We start from the raw sequence: 18845 nt of genomic DNA, 5'->3' as shown, positions 1-18845 counted from the left end.
ATAAAAGTTCCACCTCAGGAAGTATTAGACTCATGCAATCTAATCTACAAAAAGTTTTCAACTCACACCAGTCGACTGACCATTGGCAAAAAGTCTACAAACAATAAATGCTGAAGAGGTTTTAGAGAACTGTGTATCCTCTAGCTGCTGGTGAGATGTAAAAGGGTTAAACGCTAATAATGAGAAGAGAAAGGAGCTGCGTTGAAAAGGAAAAACTGAGGTACCATTCAATCCAGCAGGCGCACCTATGGGCCTCTCACCTGAGAAGACCAGAATGAAGAAGACCCGGGTTGCAAAAGCTGCACTGCAGCCTTATTCACAATAGACAAGACAGTGAAGCAACCAAAATGTCCATCAACAGATGAAAGGATAAAGAAGAAGTGGAGGTCCAAGTAGACAATGAATACTAGGCATGGAAAACAGTGAAACACTGCTCTTTGAGGCACCATAGATGATCTTGGAGATAATCACAGAACATGAGGTAAGTCGGAAAGCAAAAGTCCTATATCCTATGATATCACTTATAGGCGTTATCTAATAACGGACACAAATGAACATATTTCCACAAAGAAAGTCAATCACAGACTTATTTAAAAAAAAAAAAAAACTATGCTTATCTAAAAGGAAAGGTGGGGGGGATGGATAAATGAAGATTAGCGTTACCATATGTATACAAATACATATTATATACATATATCAAAAAGACCGACCCTATAGCAAGGAAGGTTTACGGAACACTCTGTAATAATTTACAGGGGAAGAGGATCTCTACATAAATAGGTATATAGAATATGTAGATGGACCAGAGTGTGTACACCTTGGACAAGCAACATTCTAACCATTACCCCAATTGAAAAAATTAAAACAACGAACTAGGAGTAATGAGACATAAACTTATGGGGGGTTTTCCTGGCACATTCCATCCAAATTTACAACCTAGGCAAACGACTTCCAGAACGGCTCTGCTGCCCTAGTACCCAGATTTGGGAATGGAGAAATGCTGCATCCTTGTGGCCGTTTCCCACAACAGCAGCTTTAAACCCACTGCCAAAGGTCACTAAATATTCACCAATGGCAGTTCTGTAAATGGCACCTGCCCTCCAAAAAATACTGAGGTCGAAAATCGACCAAAAAATTCTAGAGTGCAACCTTCTAAAAAGAAAATTTGAAGAGGTATATTATACTCACAGTTTTTTTCTTTTTTCTTTTAACAGAAAAGAAAAAGGCGTGGACAAATGATGAATTGTAGGAATTTTGACAGGCATGTAAACCCAAATTACAAAAACCTATCAGCTCACACCAGTCAGAATGGCCATCAACAAAAATCCTGCAAACAATATATGCTGACGTGATTGTGGAGAAATGCGTCCCCTCGATTCTAAGGGGGACGTGGTAAGAGTCACTAATGAAAGGACAATTGAGGTGCCTTGAAAAGGTAAACGTTGAGCTACCATAGCAGTCAATCAATCATACCCACTGCTGGGTCTATCACCTGAGAAAATGAAAATCAATAATCACAGGCTGGCAATCCTGCACTCCAGCAATATTTACCATAGGCAACACTTGGAAGCAACGGACATGTCCATCAACAGAGGAATGCACCAAGAAGAAGTGGTCCATGTACACAATGGAATATTAGCCATGGAAAACCTTGAAGCACTGCTCTTTGAGGCACCATAGATGAGCCTGGAGATAATCACAAAACATGAAGTAGGTCGGAAAGCCAAAGACCTATAGCCTATATTATCACTTATGGCATTATCTAATAACTGACACAGATGAACATATTTCCAAAGAGAAAGACACTCACAGGCTTAGAAAACAAACTATGCTCATCTAAAAGGAAAGGAGGGGGGAAATTGAGAAATGAAGATTAGTGTTATTATACATATACAAATACATATTATATCCATGTATCAAAAAGACCGAACATATAGCAAGGGAGGTCGACGGAACACTGTAATATTTTACATGGGAAGAGGATCTGTACATTCATAGACATGCATAATGTACAAATGAACCAGAATGTGTACACCTAGGACAGACAATGTTCTAAATTTACCCAGATTAAAAAAAAAAAATTTAAAAACCAAGAAGAAGTAATGAGATATAAACTTATGGGGATTTCTCCTGGCAAATTCCATTCTAATTTACAACCTAGGACAATGACTTCCAGAAAGGCTCTGCTGCCCTAGTACCCAGATTGGGGAATGGAGAAATGCTACCTCCTTGAGGCCGTTTCCCACAACAGCAGCTTTGAACCCACTGCAAAAGGTCACTAAATTTTCACCAACTCGCAGTTCTGTAAATGGCACCCGCCCTCCAGAAAATTTCTGCGGTCAAAAATCGACCAAAAAATTCAAAAGAGGGCAACCTTCGAAGAAGACAATTTCAAGAGGTATATTGTACTCACGGTTTTTTCTTTTAAGAGAAAAGACAAAGGCGTAGGAATATGATGAATTTTAAAAATTTTAATGACATGCATACCCATATTACAAAACCTATCAGCACAGAGCAGTCAGAATGGCCATTAGGAAAAATGCTGCAAAAAATAAATGGTGAAGGGAGTGTGGAGAAATGCGTACCCTCGGTTGTAAGGGGGGGGCATGTAAAGAGCCACTAATGAAAACACAATGTAGGCGCTTTGAACAGGGAAACATTGAGCTACCAGTCAATCAATCACAACCACTGCTTGGCCTATCACCTGAGAAAATGAGAATCAAAAAGTCACAGGCTGGCAAACCTGTACGCCAGCAAGATTTACCATAGTCAGTACTTGGAAGCAATGAAAATGTCCATCAACCGAGGAATGCACCAAGAAGAAGTGGTCCACGTACACAATGGAATATTACTCTAATAATAAATATAAATTAAATTTAAAAACAAACAAAAGCAAGGAGACATCAACATTTGTGGGTTTATCCGGGCACATTGCACTCTAGTTTATAACCGAAGAACACCACTGGCCGGTAGGTCTGTTTCCCTGGTACCAGCATGGGGAACGTAGAAAGGCTGCCGCTCTCTGGCCGTTACCTGTAAAAGCAGGTTTAAAGCCTGAGCTAATGGTCACTTCATATGAACAAGTACTGCGGGGCTGTAAATGAAACCTGCCCTCAAAATATCTTGAGGGAGATAATGGCCAAAATATTTCAAATGGTGACACATACTTTAAGAAAACACTTTGAAGAAATAAGCTCTAATCACAGCTGGAAAAATAAAAAGGACATGTCTAAAAGCTCAATTTCAACGCATTATGAGACACATGCAAATTCAACCACAAAGAGGTATCAGCTCACACCACTCAGAATAACCATCAGCAAAAACTACAAAGAATAAATGCTGAAGGTGCTGGGAAGAAATGCATACCCTCAACTTTATGTGGGACGTAACCTGGAAAGAGCCACTAAAGAGAACAGAATAGAGGTGCCTTTAAAATGTAAACATTGAGCTACCATAGGATCCAGCAGACCTATTCCTGGACCTATAAACTAAGAAGACAGAATTGGAAGGACACAGGTACGCAAATCTGCATTGCATAGTATTCCCATAGCCAAGATATGGAAGTAACCAGAAAGTCCACCGACAGATGGGCGGACAAAGAAGGACTGCTACATGTACAGATGGAATATGAGCTTGTGAAAAAATGAAACAATGCCATTTGCAGCACCATAGATGAGTCTAGAAGTAATCACGCAACTTGGAGTAAGTGAGAAAGCGAAAGACCCATATCCTATCATATCACATATAGGTGTTACCTAAAAAATGATACAAACAAAGATATTTCCACAGAGAAACACTATCATAGCTTCATTAAAAAAACTTATGGTTCACCAAATGGAAAGGTGTGAGGATTGGATACATTACCATATTGAGGTTAACAGAGAGATACAAACACATGTGAAATATATAATCACCAAAGACCTACGCAATACCAAGAGGAGACTACTCAACATTGTGTCATAACCAACATGGGAAAAGGATCCGAAGAAGAATAGATATATGCATATGTGTGAAAGAACCACATCTTGCACACCTAGAACAAAGAAAACATTGTAATCAAGTTTGCTGTGATAAAAAATAAAAATTAAGTTAAAAATACCAACAAGAAGTAATGAGACATAAACTTAAAGGGCTTTTTCCTCGCACATTCCATTCTAATTTACAACCTAGAACACCACTTCCAGTAAGGCTCTGTTGCCCTAGTAACCAGATTTGGTAAAGGAGAAATGCTGCCGCCTTGTGGCCGATTCCCGCAAGAGCAGCTTTTAACCCACAGCTAATGGTCACTTACCATTCACAAGGACTCAGGGCTGTAAAGGACACCTGCCCTAAAAAAGTGTGCTGAGGTAGGGAATGGATAAAAAAAAAATTCAAAACACGCAGGATTTTCAAGATAGTATAAAGAGGTAAGTTTTACTCACTCTCTTTTTAAAGAAAGGAAAATGGATAAAAGTTCCATCTCAGGAAGTATTAGACTCATGCAATCTAATCTACAAAAAGTTTTCAACTCACACCAGTCGACTGACCATTGGCAAAAAGTCTACAAACAATAAATGCTGAAGAGGTTTTAGAGAACTGCGTATCCTCTAGCTGCTGGTGAGATGTAAAAGGGTTAAACGCTAATAATGAGAACAGAAAGGAGCTGCGTTGAAAAGGAAAAACTGAGGTACCATTCAATCCAGCAGGCGCACCAATGGGCCTCTCACCTGAGAAGACCAGAATGAAGAAGACCCGGGTTGCAAAAGCTGCACTGCAGCCTTATTCACAATAGACAAGACAGTGAAGCAACCAAAATGTCCATCAACAGATGAAAGGATAAAGAAGAAGTGGTGGTCCATGTAGACAATGAATACTAGCCATGGAAAACAGTGAAACACTGCTCTTTGAGGCACCATAGATGATCTTGGAGATAATCACAGAACATGAGGTAAGTCGGAAAGCAAAAGTCCTATATCCTATGATATCACTTATAGGCGTTATCTAATAACGGACACAAATGAACATATTTCCACAAAGAAAGTCAATCACAGACTTATTTAAAAAAAAAAACTATGCTTATCTAAAAGGAAAGGTGGGGGGGATGGATAAATGAAGATTAGCGTTACCATATGTATACAGATACATATTATATACATATATCAAAAAGACCGACCCTATAGCAAGGAAGGTTTACAGAACACTCTGTAATAATTTACAGGGGAAGAGGATCTCTACATAAATAGGTATATAGAATATGTAGATGAACCAGAGTGTGTACACCTTGGACAAGCAACATTCTAACCATTACCCCAATTGAAAAAATTAAAACAACGAACTAGGAGTAATGAGACATAAACTTATGGGGGGTTTTCCTGGCACATTCCATGCAAATTTACAACCTAGGCAAACGACTTCCAGAACGGCTCTGCTGCCCTAGTACCCAGATTTGGGAATGGAGAAATGCTGCATCCTTGTGGCCGTTTCCCACAACAGCAGCTTTAAACCCACTGCCAAAGGTCACTAAATATTCACCAATGGCAGTTCTGTAAATGGCACCTGCCCTCCAAAAAATACTGAGGTCGAAAATCGACCAAAAAATTCTAGAGTGCAACCTTCCAAAAAGAAAATTTGAAGAGGTATATTATACTCACACTTTTTTTTTTTCTTTTAACAGAAAAGAAAAAGGCGTGGAAAAATGATGAATTGTAGGAATTTTGACAGGCATGTAAACCCAAATTACAAAAACCTATCAGCTCACACCAGTCAGAATGGCCATCAACAAAAATCCTGCAAACAATATATGCTGACGTGATTGTGGAGAAATGCATCCCCTCGATTCTAAGGGGGACGTGGTAAGAGTCACTAATGAAAGGACAATTGAGGTGCCTTGAAAAGGTAAACGTTGAGCTACCATAGCAGTCAATCAATCATACCCACTGCTGGGTCTATCACCTGAGAAAATGAAAATCAATAATCACAGGCTGGCAATCCTGCACTCCAGCAATATTTACCATAGGCAACACTTGGAAGCAACGGACATGTCCATCAACAGAGGAATGCACCAAGAAGAAGTGGTCCATGTACACAATGGAATATTAGCCATGGAAAACCTTGAAGCACTGCTCTTTGAGGCACCATAGATGAGCCTGGAGATAATCACAAAACATGAAGTAGGTCGGAAAGCCAAAGACATATAGCCTATATTATCACTTATGGCATTATCTAATAACTGACACAGATGAACATATTTCCATAGAGAAAGACACTCACAGGCTTAGAAAACAAACTATGCTCATCTAAAAGGAAAGGAGGGGGGAAATTGAGAAATGAAGATTAGTGTTACTATACATATACAAATACATATTATATCCATGTATCAAAAAGACCGAACATATAGCAAGGGAGGTTGACGGAACACTGTAATATTTTACATGGGAAGAGGATCCGTACATTCATAGACATACATAATGTACAAAAGAACCAGATTGTGTACACCTAGGACAGACAATGTTCTAAACTTTACCCAGATTAAAAAAAAAAATTTAAAAACCAAGAAGAAGTAATGAGACATAAACTTATGGGCATTTCTCCTGGCAAATTCCATTCTAATTTACAACCTAGGACAATGACTTCCAGAAAGGCTCTGCTGCCCTAGTACCCAGATTGGGGAATGGAGAAATGCTACCTCCTTGTGGCCGTTTCCCACAACAGCAGCTTTGAACCCACTGCAAAAGGTCACTAAATTTTCACCAACTCGCAGTTCTGTAAATGGCACCCGCCCTCCAAAAAATTTCTGCGGTCAAAAATCGACCAAAAAATTCAAAAGAGGGCAACCTTCGAAGAAGACAATTTCAAGAGCTATATTGTACTCAAGTTTTTTTTCTTTTAAGAGAAAAGACAAAGGCGTAGGAATATGATGAATTTTAAAAATTTTAATGACATGCATACCCATATTACAAAACCTATCAGCTCAGAGCAGTCAGAATGGTCATTAGGAAAAATGCTGCTAAAAATAAATAGTGAAGGGAGTGTGGAGAAATGCGTACCCTCGGTTGTAAGGGGGCGGCATGTAAAGAGCCACTAATGAAAACACAATGTAGGCGCTTTGAACAGGGAAACATTGAGCTACCAGTCAATTAATCACAACCACTGCTTGGCCTATCACCTGAGAAAATGAGAATCAAAAAGTCACAGGCTGGCAAACCTGTACGCCAGCAAGATTTACCATAGTCAGCACTTGGAAGCAATGAAAATGTCCATCAACCGAGGAATGCACCAAGAAGAAGTGGTCCACGTACACAATGGAATATTACTCTAATAATAAATATAAATTAAATTTAAAAACAAACAAAAGCAAGGAGACATCAACATTTGTGGGTTTATCCGGGCACATTGCACTCTGGTTTATAACCGAAGAACACCACTGGCCGGTAGGTCTGTTTCCCTGGTACCAGCATGGGGAACGTAGAAAGGCTGCCGCTCTCTGGCCGTTACCTGCTAAAGCAGGTTTAAAGCCTGAGCTAATGGTCACTTCATATGACAAGTACTGCGGGGCTGTAAATGAAACCTGCCCTCAAAATATCTTGAGGGAGATAATGGCCAAAATATTTCAAATGGTGACACATACTTTAAGAAAACACTTTGAAGAAATAAGCTCTAATCACAGCTGGAAAAATAAAAAGGACATGTCTAAAAGCTCAATTTCAACGCATTATGAGACACATGCAAATTCAACCACAAAGAGGTATCAGCTCACACCACTCAGAATAACCATCAGCAAAAACTACAAAGAATAAATGCTGAAGGTGCTGGGAAGAAATGCATACCCTCAACTTTATGTGGGACGTAACCTGGAAAGAGCCACTAAAGAGAACAGAATAGAGGTGCCTTTAAAATGTAAACATTGAGCTACCATAGGATCCAGCAGACCTATTCCTGCACCTATAAACTAAGAAGACAGAATTGGAAGGACACAGGTACGCAAATCTGCATTGCATAGTATTCCCATAGCCAAGATATGGAAGTAACCAAAAAGTCCACCGACAGATGGGCGGACAAAGAAGAACTGCTACATGTACAGATGGAATATGAGCTTGTGAAAAAATGAAACAATGCCATTTGCCGCACCATAAATGAGTCTAATAGTAATCACGCCACTTGGAGTAAGTGAGAAAGCGAAATACCCATATCCTATCATATCACATATAGGTGTTACCTAAAAAATGATACAAACAAAGATATTTCCACAGAGAAACACTATCATAGCTTCATTAAAAAAACTTATGGTTCACCAAATGGAAAGGTGTGAGGATTGGATACATTACCATATTGAGGTTAACAGAGAGATACAAACACATGTGAAATATATAATCACCAAAGACCTACGCAATACCAAGAGGAGACTACTCAACATTGTGTCATAACCGACATGGGAAAAGGATCCGAAGAAGAATAGATATATGCATATGTGTGAAAGAACCACATCTTGCACACCTAGAACAAAGAAAACATTGTAATCAAGTTTGCTGTGGTAAAAAATAAAAATTAAGTTAAAAATACCAACAAGAAGTAATGAGACATAAACTTAAAGGGCTTTTTCCTCGCACATTCCATTCTAATTTACAACCTAGAACACCACTTCCAGTAAGGCTCTGTTGCCCTAGTAACCAGATTTGGTAAAGGAGAAATGCTGCCGCCTTGTGGCCGATTCCCGCAAGAGCAGCTTTTAACCCACAGCTAATGGTCACTTACCATTCACAAGGACTCAGGGCTGTAAAGGACACCTGCCCTAAAAAAGTGTGCTGAGGTAGGGAATGGATAAAAAAAAAATTCAAAACACGCAGGATTTTCAAGATAGTATAAAGAGGTAAGTTTTACTCACTCTCTTTTTAAAGAAAGGAAAATGGATAAAAGTTCCACCTCAGGAAGTATTAGACTCATACAATCTAATCTACAAAAAGTTTTCAACTCACACCAGTCGACTGACCATTGGCAAAAAGTCTACAAACAATAAATGCTGAAGAGGTTTTAGAGAACTGTGTATCCTCTAGCTGCTGGTGAGATGTAAAAGGGTTAAACGCTAATAATGAGAACAGAAAGGAGCTGCGTTGAAAAGGAAAAACTGAGGTACCATTCAATCCAGCAGGCGCACCAATGGGCCTCTCACCTGAGAAGACCAGAATGAAGAAGACCCGGGTTGCAAAAGCTGCACTGCAGCCTTATTCACAATAGACAAGACAGTGAAGCAACCAAAATGTCCATCAACAGATGAAAGGATAAAGAAGAAGTGGTGGTCCATGTAGACAATGAATACTAGGCATGGAAAACAGTGAAACACTGCTCTTTGAGGCACCATAGATGATCTTGGAGATAATCACAGAACATGAGGTAAGTCGGAAAGCAAAAGTCCTATATCCTATGATATCACTTATAGGCGTTATCTAATAACGGACACAAATGAACATATTTCCACAAAGAAAGTCAATCACAGACTTATTTAAAAAAAGAAACTATGCTTATCTAAAAGGAAAGTTGGGGGGGATGGATAAATGAAGATTAGCGTTACCATATGTATACAGATACATATTATATACATATATCAAAAAGACCGACCCTATAGCAAGGAAGGTTTACAGAACACTCTGTAATAATTTACAGGGGAAGAGGATCTCTACATAAATAGGTATATAGAATATGTAGATGAACCAGAGTGTGTACACCTTGGACAAGCAACATTCTAACCATTACCCCAATTGAAAAAATTAAAACAACGAACTAGGAGTAATGAGACATAAACTTATGGGGGGTTTTCCTGGCACATTCCATCCAAATTTACAACCTAGGCAAACGACTTCCAGAACGGCTCTGCTGCCCTAGTACCCAGATTTGGGAATGGAGAAATGCTGCATCCTTGTGGCCGTTTCCCACAACAGCAGCTTTAAACCCACTGCCAAAAGTCACTAAATATTCACCAATGGCAGTTCTGTAAATGGCACCTGCCCTCCAAAAAATACTGAGGTCGAAAATCGACCAAAAAATTCTAGAGTGCAACCTTCCAAAAAGAAAATTTGAAGAGTTATATTATACTCACACTTTTTTTCTTTTTTCTTTTAACAGAAAAGAAAAAGGCGTGGACAAATGATGAATTGTAGGAATTTTGACAGGCATGTAAACCCAAATTACAAAAACCTAACAGCTCACACCAGTCAGAATGGCCATCAACAAAAATCCTGCAAACAATATATGCTGACGTGATTGTGGAGAAATGTGTCCCCTCGATTCTAAGGGGGACGTGGTAAGAGTCACTAATGAAAGGACAATTGAGGTGCCTTGAAAAGGTAAACGTTGAGCTACCATAGCAGTCAATCAATCATACCCACTGCTGGGTCTATCACCTGAGAAAATGAAAATCAATAATCACAGGCTGGCAATCCTGCACTCCAGCAATATTTACCATAGGCAACACTTGGAAGCAACGGACATGTCCATCAACAGAGGAATGCACCAAGAAGAAGTGGTCCATGTACACAATGGAATATTAGCCATGGAAAACCTTGAAGCACTGCTCTTTGAGGCACCATAGATGAGCCTGGAGATAATCACAAAACATGAAGTAGGTCGGAAAGCCAAAGACCTATAGCCTATATTATCACTTATGGCATTATCTAATAACTGACACAGATGAATATATTTCCAAAGGGAAAGACACTCACAGGCTTAGAAAACAAACTATGCTCATCTAAAAGGAAAGGAGGGGGGAGATTGAGAAATGAAGATTAGTGTTACTATACATATACAAATACATATTATATCCATGTATCAAAAAGAACGAACATATAGCAAGGGAGGTCGACGGAACACTGTAATATTTTACATGGGAAGAGGATCCGTACATTCATAGACATACATAATGTACAAATGAACCAGATTGTGTACACCTAGGACAGACAATGTTCTAAACTTTACCCAGATTAAAAAAAAAATTTAAAAACCAAGAAGAAGTAATGAGACATAAACTTATGGGGATTTCTCCTGGCAAATTCCATTCTAATTTACAACCTAGGACAATGACTTCCAGAAAGGCTCTGCTGCCCTAGTACCCAGATTGGGGAATGGAGAAATGCTACCTCCTTGTGGCCGTTTCCCACAACAGCAGCTTTGAACCCACTGCAAAAGGTCACTAAATTTTCACCAACTCGCAGTTCTGTAAATGGCACCCGCCCTCCAGAAAATTTCTGCGGTCAAAAATCGACCAAAAAATTCAAAAGAGGGCAACCTTCGAAGAAGACAATTTCAAGAGCTATATTGTACTCACGTTTTTTTTTCTTTTAAGAGAAAAGACAAAGGCGTAGGAATATGATGAATTTTAAAAATTTTAATGACATGCATACCCATATTACAAAACCTATCAGCTCAGAGCATTCAGAATGGCCATTAGGAAAAATGCTGCAAAAAATAAATAGTGAAGGGAGTGTGGAGAAATGCGTACCATCGGTTGTAAGGGGGGGGCATGTAAAGAGCCACTAATGAAAACACAATGTAGGCGCTTTGAACAGGGAAACATTGAGCTACCAGTCAATCAAACACAACCACTGCTTGGCCTATCACCTGAGAAAATGTGAATCAAAAAGTCACAGGCTGGCAAACCTGTACGCCAGCAAGATTTACCATAGTCAGTACTTGGAAGCAATGAAAATGTCCATCAACCGAGGAATGCACCAAGAAGAAGTGGTCCACGTACACAATGGAATATTACTCTAATAATAAATATAAATTAAATTTAAAAACAAACAAAAGCAAGGAGACATCAACATTTGTGGGTTTATCCGGGCACATTGCACTCTAGTTTATAACCGAAGAACACCACTGGCCGGTAGGTCTGTTTCCCTGGTACCAGCATGGGGAACGTAGAAAGGCTGCCGCTCTCTGGCCGTTACCTGCAAAAGCAGGTTTAAAGCCTGAGCTAATGGTCACTTCATATGAACAAGTACTGCAGGGCTGTAAATGAAACCTGCCCTCAAAATATCTTGAGGGAGATAATGGCCAAAATATTTCAAATGGTGACACATACTTTAAGAAAACACTTTGAAGAAATAAGCTCTAATCACAGCTGGAAAAATAAAAAGGACATGTGTAAAAGCTCAATTTCAACGCATTATGAGACACATGCAAATTCAACCACAAAGAGGTATCAGCTCACACCACTCAGAATAACCATCAGCAAAAACTACAAAGAATAAATGCTGAAGGTGCTGGGAAGAAATGCATAGCCTCAACTTTATGTGGGACGTAACCTGGAAAGAGCCACTAAAGAGAACAGAATAGAGGTGCCTTTAAAATGTAAACATTGAGCTACCATAGGATCCAGCAGACCTATTCCTGCACCTATAAACTAAGAAGACAGAATTGGAAGGACACAGGTACGCAAATCTGCATTGCATAGTGTTCCCATAGCCAAGATATGGAAGTAACCAAAAAGTCCACCGACAGATGGGCGGACAAAGAAGAACTGCTACATGTACAGATGGAATATGAGCTTGTGAAAAAATGAAACAATGCCATTTGCAGCACCATAGATGAGTCTAGAAGTAATCACACCACTTGGAGTAAGTGAGAAAGCGAAAGACCCATATCCTATCATATCACATATAGGTGTTACCTAAAAAATGATACAAACAAAGATATTTCCACAGAGAAACACTATCATAGCTTCATTAAAAAAACTTATGGTTCACCAAATGGAAAGGTGTGAGGATTGGATTCCATACCATATTGAGGTTAACAGAGAGTTACAAACACATGTGAAATATATAATCACCAAAGACCTACGCAATACCAAGAGGAGACTACTCAACATTGTGTCATAACCGACATGGGAAAAGGATCCGAAGAAGAATAGATATATGCATATGTGTGAAAGAACCACATCTTGCACACCTAGAACAAAGAAAACATTGTAATCAAGTTTGCTGTGATAAAAAATAAAAATTAAGTTAAAAATACCAACAAGAAGTAATGAGACATAAACTTAAAGGGCTTTTTCCTCGCACATTCCATTCTAATTTACAACCTAGAACACCACTTCCAGTAAGGCTCTGTTGCCCTAGTAACCAGATTTGGTAAAGGAGAAATGCTGCCGCCTTGTGGCCGATTCCCGCAAGAGCAGCTTTTAACCCACAGCTAATGGTCACTTACCATTCACAAGGACTCAGGGCTGTAAAGGACACCTGCCCTAAAAAAGTGTGCTGAGGTAGGGAATGGATAAAAAAAAATTCAAAACACGCAGGATTTTCAAGATAGTATAAAGAGGTAAGTTTTACTCACTCTCTTTTTAAAGAAAGGAAAATGGATAAAAGTTCCACCTCAGGAAGTATTAGACTCATGCAATCTAATCTACAAAAAGTTTTCAACTCACACCAGTCGACTGACCATTGGCAAAAAGTCTACAAACAATAAATGCTGAAGAGGTTTTAGAGAACTGTGTATCCTCTAGCTGCTGGTGAGATGTAAAAGGGTTAAACGCTAATAATGAGAAGAGAAAGGAGCTGCGTTGAAAAGGAAAAACTGAGGTACCATTCAATCCAGCAGGCGCACCTATGGGCCTCTCACCTGAGAAGACCAGAATGAAGAAGACCCGGGTTGCAAAAGCTGCACTGCAGCCTTATTCACAATAGACAAGACAGTGAAGCAACCAAAATGTCCATCAACAGATGAAAGGATAAAGAAGAAGTGGAGGTCCAAGTAGACAATGAATACTAGGCATGGAAAACAGTGAAACACTGCTCTTTGAGGCACCATAGATGATCTTGGAGATAATCACAGAACATGAGGTAAGTCGGAAAGCAAAAGTCCTATATCCTATGATATCACTTATAGGCGTTATCTAATAACGGACACAAATGAACATATTTCCACAAAGAAAGTCAATCACAGACTTATTTAAAAAAAAAAAAAAACTATGCTTATCTAAAAGGAAAGGTGGGGGGGATGGATAAATGAAGATTAGCGTTACCATATGTATACAAATACATATTATATACATATATCAAAAAGACCGACCCTATAGCAAGGAAGGTTTACGGAACACTCTGTAATAATTTACAGGGGAAGAGGATCTCTACATAAATAGGTATATAGAATATGTAGATGGACCAGAGTGTGTACACCTTGGACAAGCAACATTCTAACCATTACCCCAATTGAAAAAATTAAAACAACGAACTAGGAGTAATGAGACATAAACTTATGGGGGGTTTTCCTGGCACATTCCATCCAAATTTACAACCTAGGCAAACGACTTCCAGAACGGCTCTGCTGCCCTAGTACCCAGATTTGGGAATGGAGAAATGCTGCATCCTTGTGGCCGTTTCCCACAACAGCAGCTTTAAACCCACTGCCAAAGGTCACTAAATATTCACCAATGGCAGTTCTGTAAATGGCACCTGCCCTCCAAAAAATACTGAGGTCGAAAATCGACCAAAAAATTCTAGAGTGCAACCTTCTAAAAAGAAAATTTGAAGAGGTATATTATACTCACAGTTTTTTTCTTTTTTCTTTTAACAGAAAAGAAAAAGGCGTGGACAAATGATGAATTGTAGGAATTTTGACAGGCATGTAAACCCAAATTACAAAAACCTATCAGCTCACACCAGTCAGAATGGCCATCAACAAAAATCCTGCAAACAATATATGCTGACGTGATTGTGGAGAAATGCGTCCCCTCGATTCTAAGGGGGACGTGGTAAGAGTCACTAATGAAAGGACAATTGAGGTGCCTTGAAAAGGTAAACGTTGAGCTACCATAGCAGTCAATCAATCATACCCACTGCTGGGTCTATCACCTGAGAAAATGAAAATCAATAATCACAGGCTGGCAATCCTGCACTCCAGCAATATTTACCATAGGCAACACTTGGAAGCAACGGACATGTCCATCAACAGAGGAATGCACCAAGAAGAAGTGGTCCATGTACACAATGGAATATTAGCCATGGAAAACCTTGAAGCACTGCTCTTTGAGGCACCATAGATGAGCCTGGAGATAATCACAAAACATGAAGTAGGTCGGAAAGCCAAAGACCTATAGCCTATATTATCACTTATGGCATTATCTAATAACTGACACAGATGAACATATTTCCAAAGAGAAAGACACTCACAGGCTTAGAAAACAAACTATGCTCATCTAAAAGGAAAGGAGGGGGGAAATTGAGAAATGAAGATTAGTGTTACTATACATATACAAATACATATTATATCCATGTATCAAAAAGACCGAACATATAGCAAGGGAGGTCGACGGAACACTGTAATATTTTACATGGGAAGAGGATCTGTACATTCATAGACATGCATAATGTACAAATGAACCAGAATGTGTACACCTAGGACAGACAATGTTCTAAATTTACCCAGATTAAAAAAAAAAAATTTAAAAACCAAGAAGAAGTAATGAGATATAAACTTATGGGGATTTCTCCTGGCAAATTCCATTCTAATTTACAACCTAGGACAATGACTTCCAGAAAGGCTCTGCTGCCCTAGTACCCAGATTGGGGAATGGAGAAATGCTACCTCCTTGAGGCCGTTTCCCACAACAGCAGCTTTGAACCCACTGCAAAAGGTCACTAAATTTTCACCAACTCGCAGTTCTGTAAATGGCACCCGCCCTCCAGAAAATTTCTGCGGTCAAAAATCGACCAAAAAATTCAAAAGAGGGCAACCTTCGAAGAAGACAATTTCAAGAGGTATATTGTACTCACGGTTTTTTCTTTTAAGAGAAAAGACAAAGGCGTAGGAATATGATGAATTTTAAAAATTTTAATGACATGCATACCCATATTACAAAACCTATCAGCACAGAGCAGTCAGAATGGCCATTAGGAAAAATGCTGCAAAAAATAAATGGTGAAGGGAGTGTGGAGAAATGCGTACCCTCGGTTGTAAGGGGGGGGCATGTAAAGAGCCACTAATGAAAACACAATGTAGGCGCTTTGAACAGGGAAACATTGAGCTACCAGTCAATCAATCACAACCACTGCTTGGCCTATCACCTGAGAAAATGAGAATCAAAAAGTCACAGGCTGGCAAACCTGTACGCCAGCAAGATTTACCATAGTCAGTACTTGGAAGCAATGAAAATGTCCATCAACCGAGGAATGCACCAAGAAGAAGTGGTCCACGTACACAATGGAATATTACTCTAATAATAAATATAAATTAAATTTAAAAACAAACAAAAGCAAGGAGACATCAACATTTGTGGGTTTATCCGGGCACATTGCACTCTAGTTTATAACCGAAGAACACCACTGGCCGGTAGGTCTGTTTCCCTGGTACCAGCATGGGGAACGTAGAAAGGCTGCCGCTCTCTGGCCGTTACCTGTAAAAGCAGGTTTAAAGCCTGAGCTAATGGTCACTTCATATGAACAAGTACTGCGGGGCTGTAAATGAAACCTGCCCTCAAAATATCTTGAGGGAGATAATGGCCAAAATATTTCAAATGGTGACACATACTTTAAGAAAACACTTTGAAGAAATAAGCTCTAATCACAGCTGGAAAAATAAAAAGGACATGTCTAAAAGCTCAATTTCAACGCATTATGAGACACATGCAAATTCAACCACAAAGAGGTATCAGCTCACACCACTCAGAATAACCATCAGCAAAAACTACAAAGAATAAATGCTGAAGGTGCTGGGAAGAAATGCATACCCTCAACTTTATGTGGGACGTAACCTGGAAAGAGCCACTAAAGAGAACAGAATAGAGGTGCCTTTAAAATGTAAACATTGAGCTACCATAGGATCCAGCAGACCTATTCCTGGACCTATAAACTAAGAAGACAGAATTGGAAGGACACAGGTACGCAAATCTGCATTGCATAGTATTCCCATAGCCAAGATATGGAAGTAACCAGAAAGTCCACCGACAGATGGGCGGACAAAGAAGGACTGCTACATGTACAGATGGAATATGAGCTTGTGAAAAAATGAAACAATGCCATTTGCAGCACCATAGATGAGTCTAGAAGTAATCACGCAACTTGGAGTAAGTGAGAAAGCGAAAGACCCATATCCTATCATATCACATATAGGTGTTACCTAAAAAATGATACAAACAAAGATATTTCCACAGAGAAACACTATCATAGCTTCATTAAAAAAACTTATGGTTCACCAAATGGAAAGGTGTGAGATTGGATACATTACCATATTGAGGTTAACAGAGAGATACAAACACATGTGAAATATATAATCACCAAAGACCTACGCAATACCAAGAGGAGACTACTCAACATTGTGTCATAACCGACATGGGAAAAGGATCCGAAGAAGAATAGATATATGCATATGTGTGAAAGAACCACATCTTGCACACCTAGAACAAAGAAAACATTGTAATCAAGTTTGCTGTGGTAAAAAATAAAAATTAAGTTAAAAATACCAACAAGAAGTAATGAGACATAAACTTAAAGGGCTTTTTCCTCGCACATTCCATTCTAATTTACAACCTAGAACACCACTTCCAGTAAGGCTCTGTTGCCCTAGTAACCAGATTTGGTAAAGGAGAAATGCTGCCGCCTTGTGGCCGATTCCCACAAGAGCAGCTTTTAACCCACAGCTAATGGTCACTTACCATTCACAAGGACTCAGGGCTGTAAAGGACACCTGCCCTAAAAAAGTGTGCTGAGGTAGGGAATGGATAAAAAAAAAATTCAAAACACGCAGGATTTTCAAGATAGTATAAAGAGGTAAGTTTTACTCACTCTCTTTTTAAAGAAAGGAAAATGGATAAAAGTTCCACCTCAGGAAGTATTAGACTCATGCAATCTAATCTACAAAAAGTTTTCAACTCACACCAGTCGACTGACCATTGGCAAAAAGTCTACAAACAATAAATGCTGAAGAGGTTTTAGAGAACTGTGTATCCTCTAGCTGCTGGTGAGATGTAAAAGGGTTAAACGCTAATAATGAGAACAGAAAGGAGCTGCGTTGAAAAGGAAAAACTGAGGTACCATTCAATCCAGCAGGCGCACCAATGGGCCTCTCACCTGAGAAGACCAGAATGAAGAAGACCCGGGTTGCAAAAGCTGCACTGCAGCCTTATTCACAATAGACAAGACAGTGAAGCAACCAAAATGTCCATCAACAGATGAAAGGATAAAGAAGAAGTGGTGGTCCATGTAGACAATGAATACTAGGCAAGGAAAACAGTGAAACACTGCTCTTTGAGGCACCATAGATGATCTTGGAGATAATCACAGAACATGAGGTAAGTCGGAAAGCAAAAGTCCTATATCCTATGATATCACTTATAGGCATTATCTAATAACGGACACAAATGAACATATTTCCACAAAGAAAGTCAATCACAGACTTATTTAAAAAAAAAAAACTATGCTTATCTAAAAGGAAAGGTGGGGGGGATGGATAAATGAAGATTAGCGTTACCATATGTATACAAATACATATTATATACATATATCAAAAAGACCGACCCTATAGCAAGGAAGGTTTACGGAACACTCTGTAATAATTTACAGGGGAAGAGGATCTCTACATAAATAGGTTTATAGAATATGTAGATGAACCAGAGTGTGTACACCTTGGACAAGCAACATTCTAACCATTACCCCAAATGAAAAAATTAAAACAACGAACTAGGAGTAATGAGACATAAACTTATGGGGGGTTTTCCTGGCACATTCCATCCAAATTTACAACCTAGGCAAACGACTTCCAGAACGGCTCTGCTGCCCTAGTACCCAGATTTGGCAATGGAGAAATGCTGCATCCTTGTGGTCGTTTCCCACAACAGCAGCTTTAAACCCACTGCCAAAGGTCACTAAATATTCACCAATGGC

Source organism: Eschrichtius robustus, chromosome 7 (genome assembly GCF_028021215.1).
Source record: "Eschrichtius robustus isolate mEscRob2 chromosome 7, mEscRob2.pri, whole genome shotgun sequence".
Lineage (NCBI taxonomy): Eukaryota > Metazoa > Chordata > Mammalia > Artiodactyla > Eschrichtiidae > Eschrichtius > Eschrichtius robustus.
The sequence above is the reverse complement of the archived record's forward strand: the minus strand, read 5'-3'. Positions refer to the sequence as shown.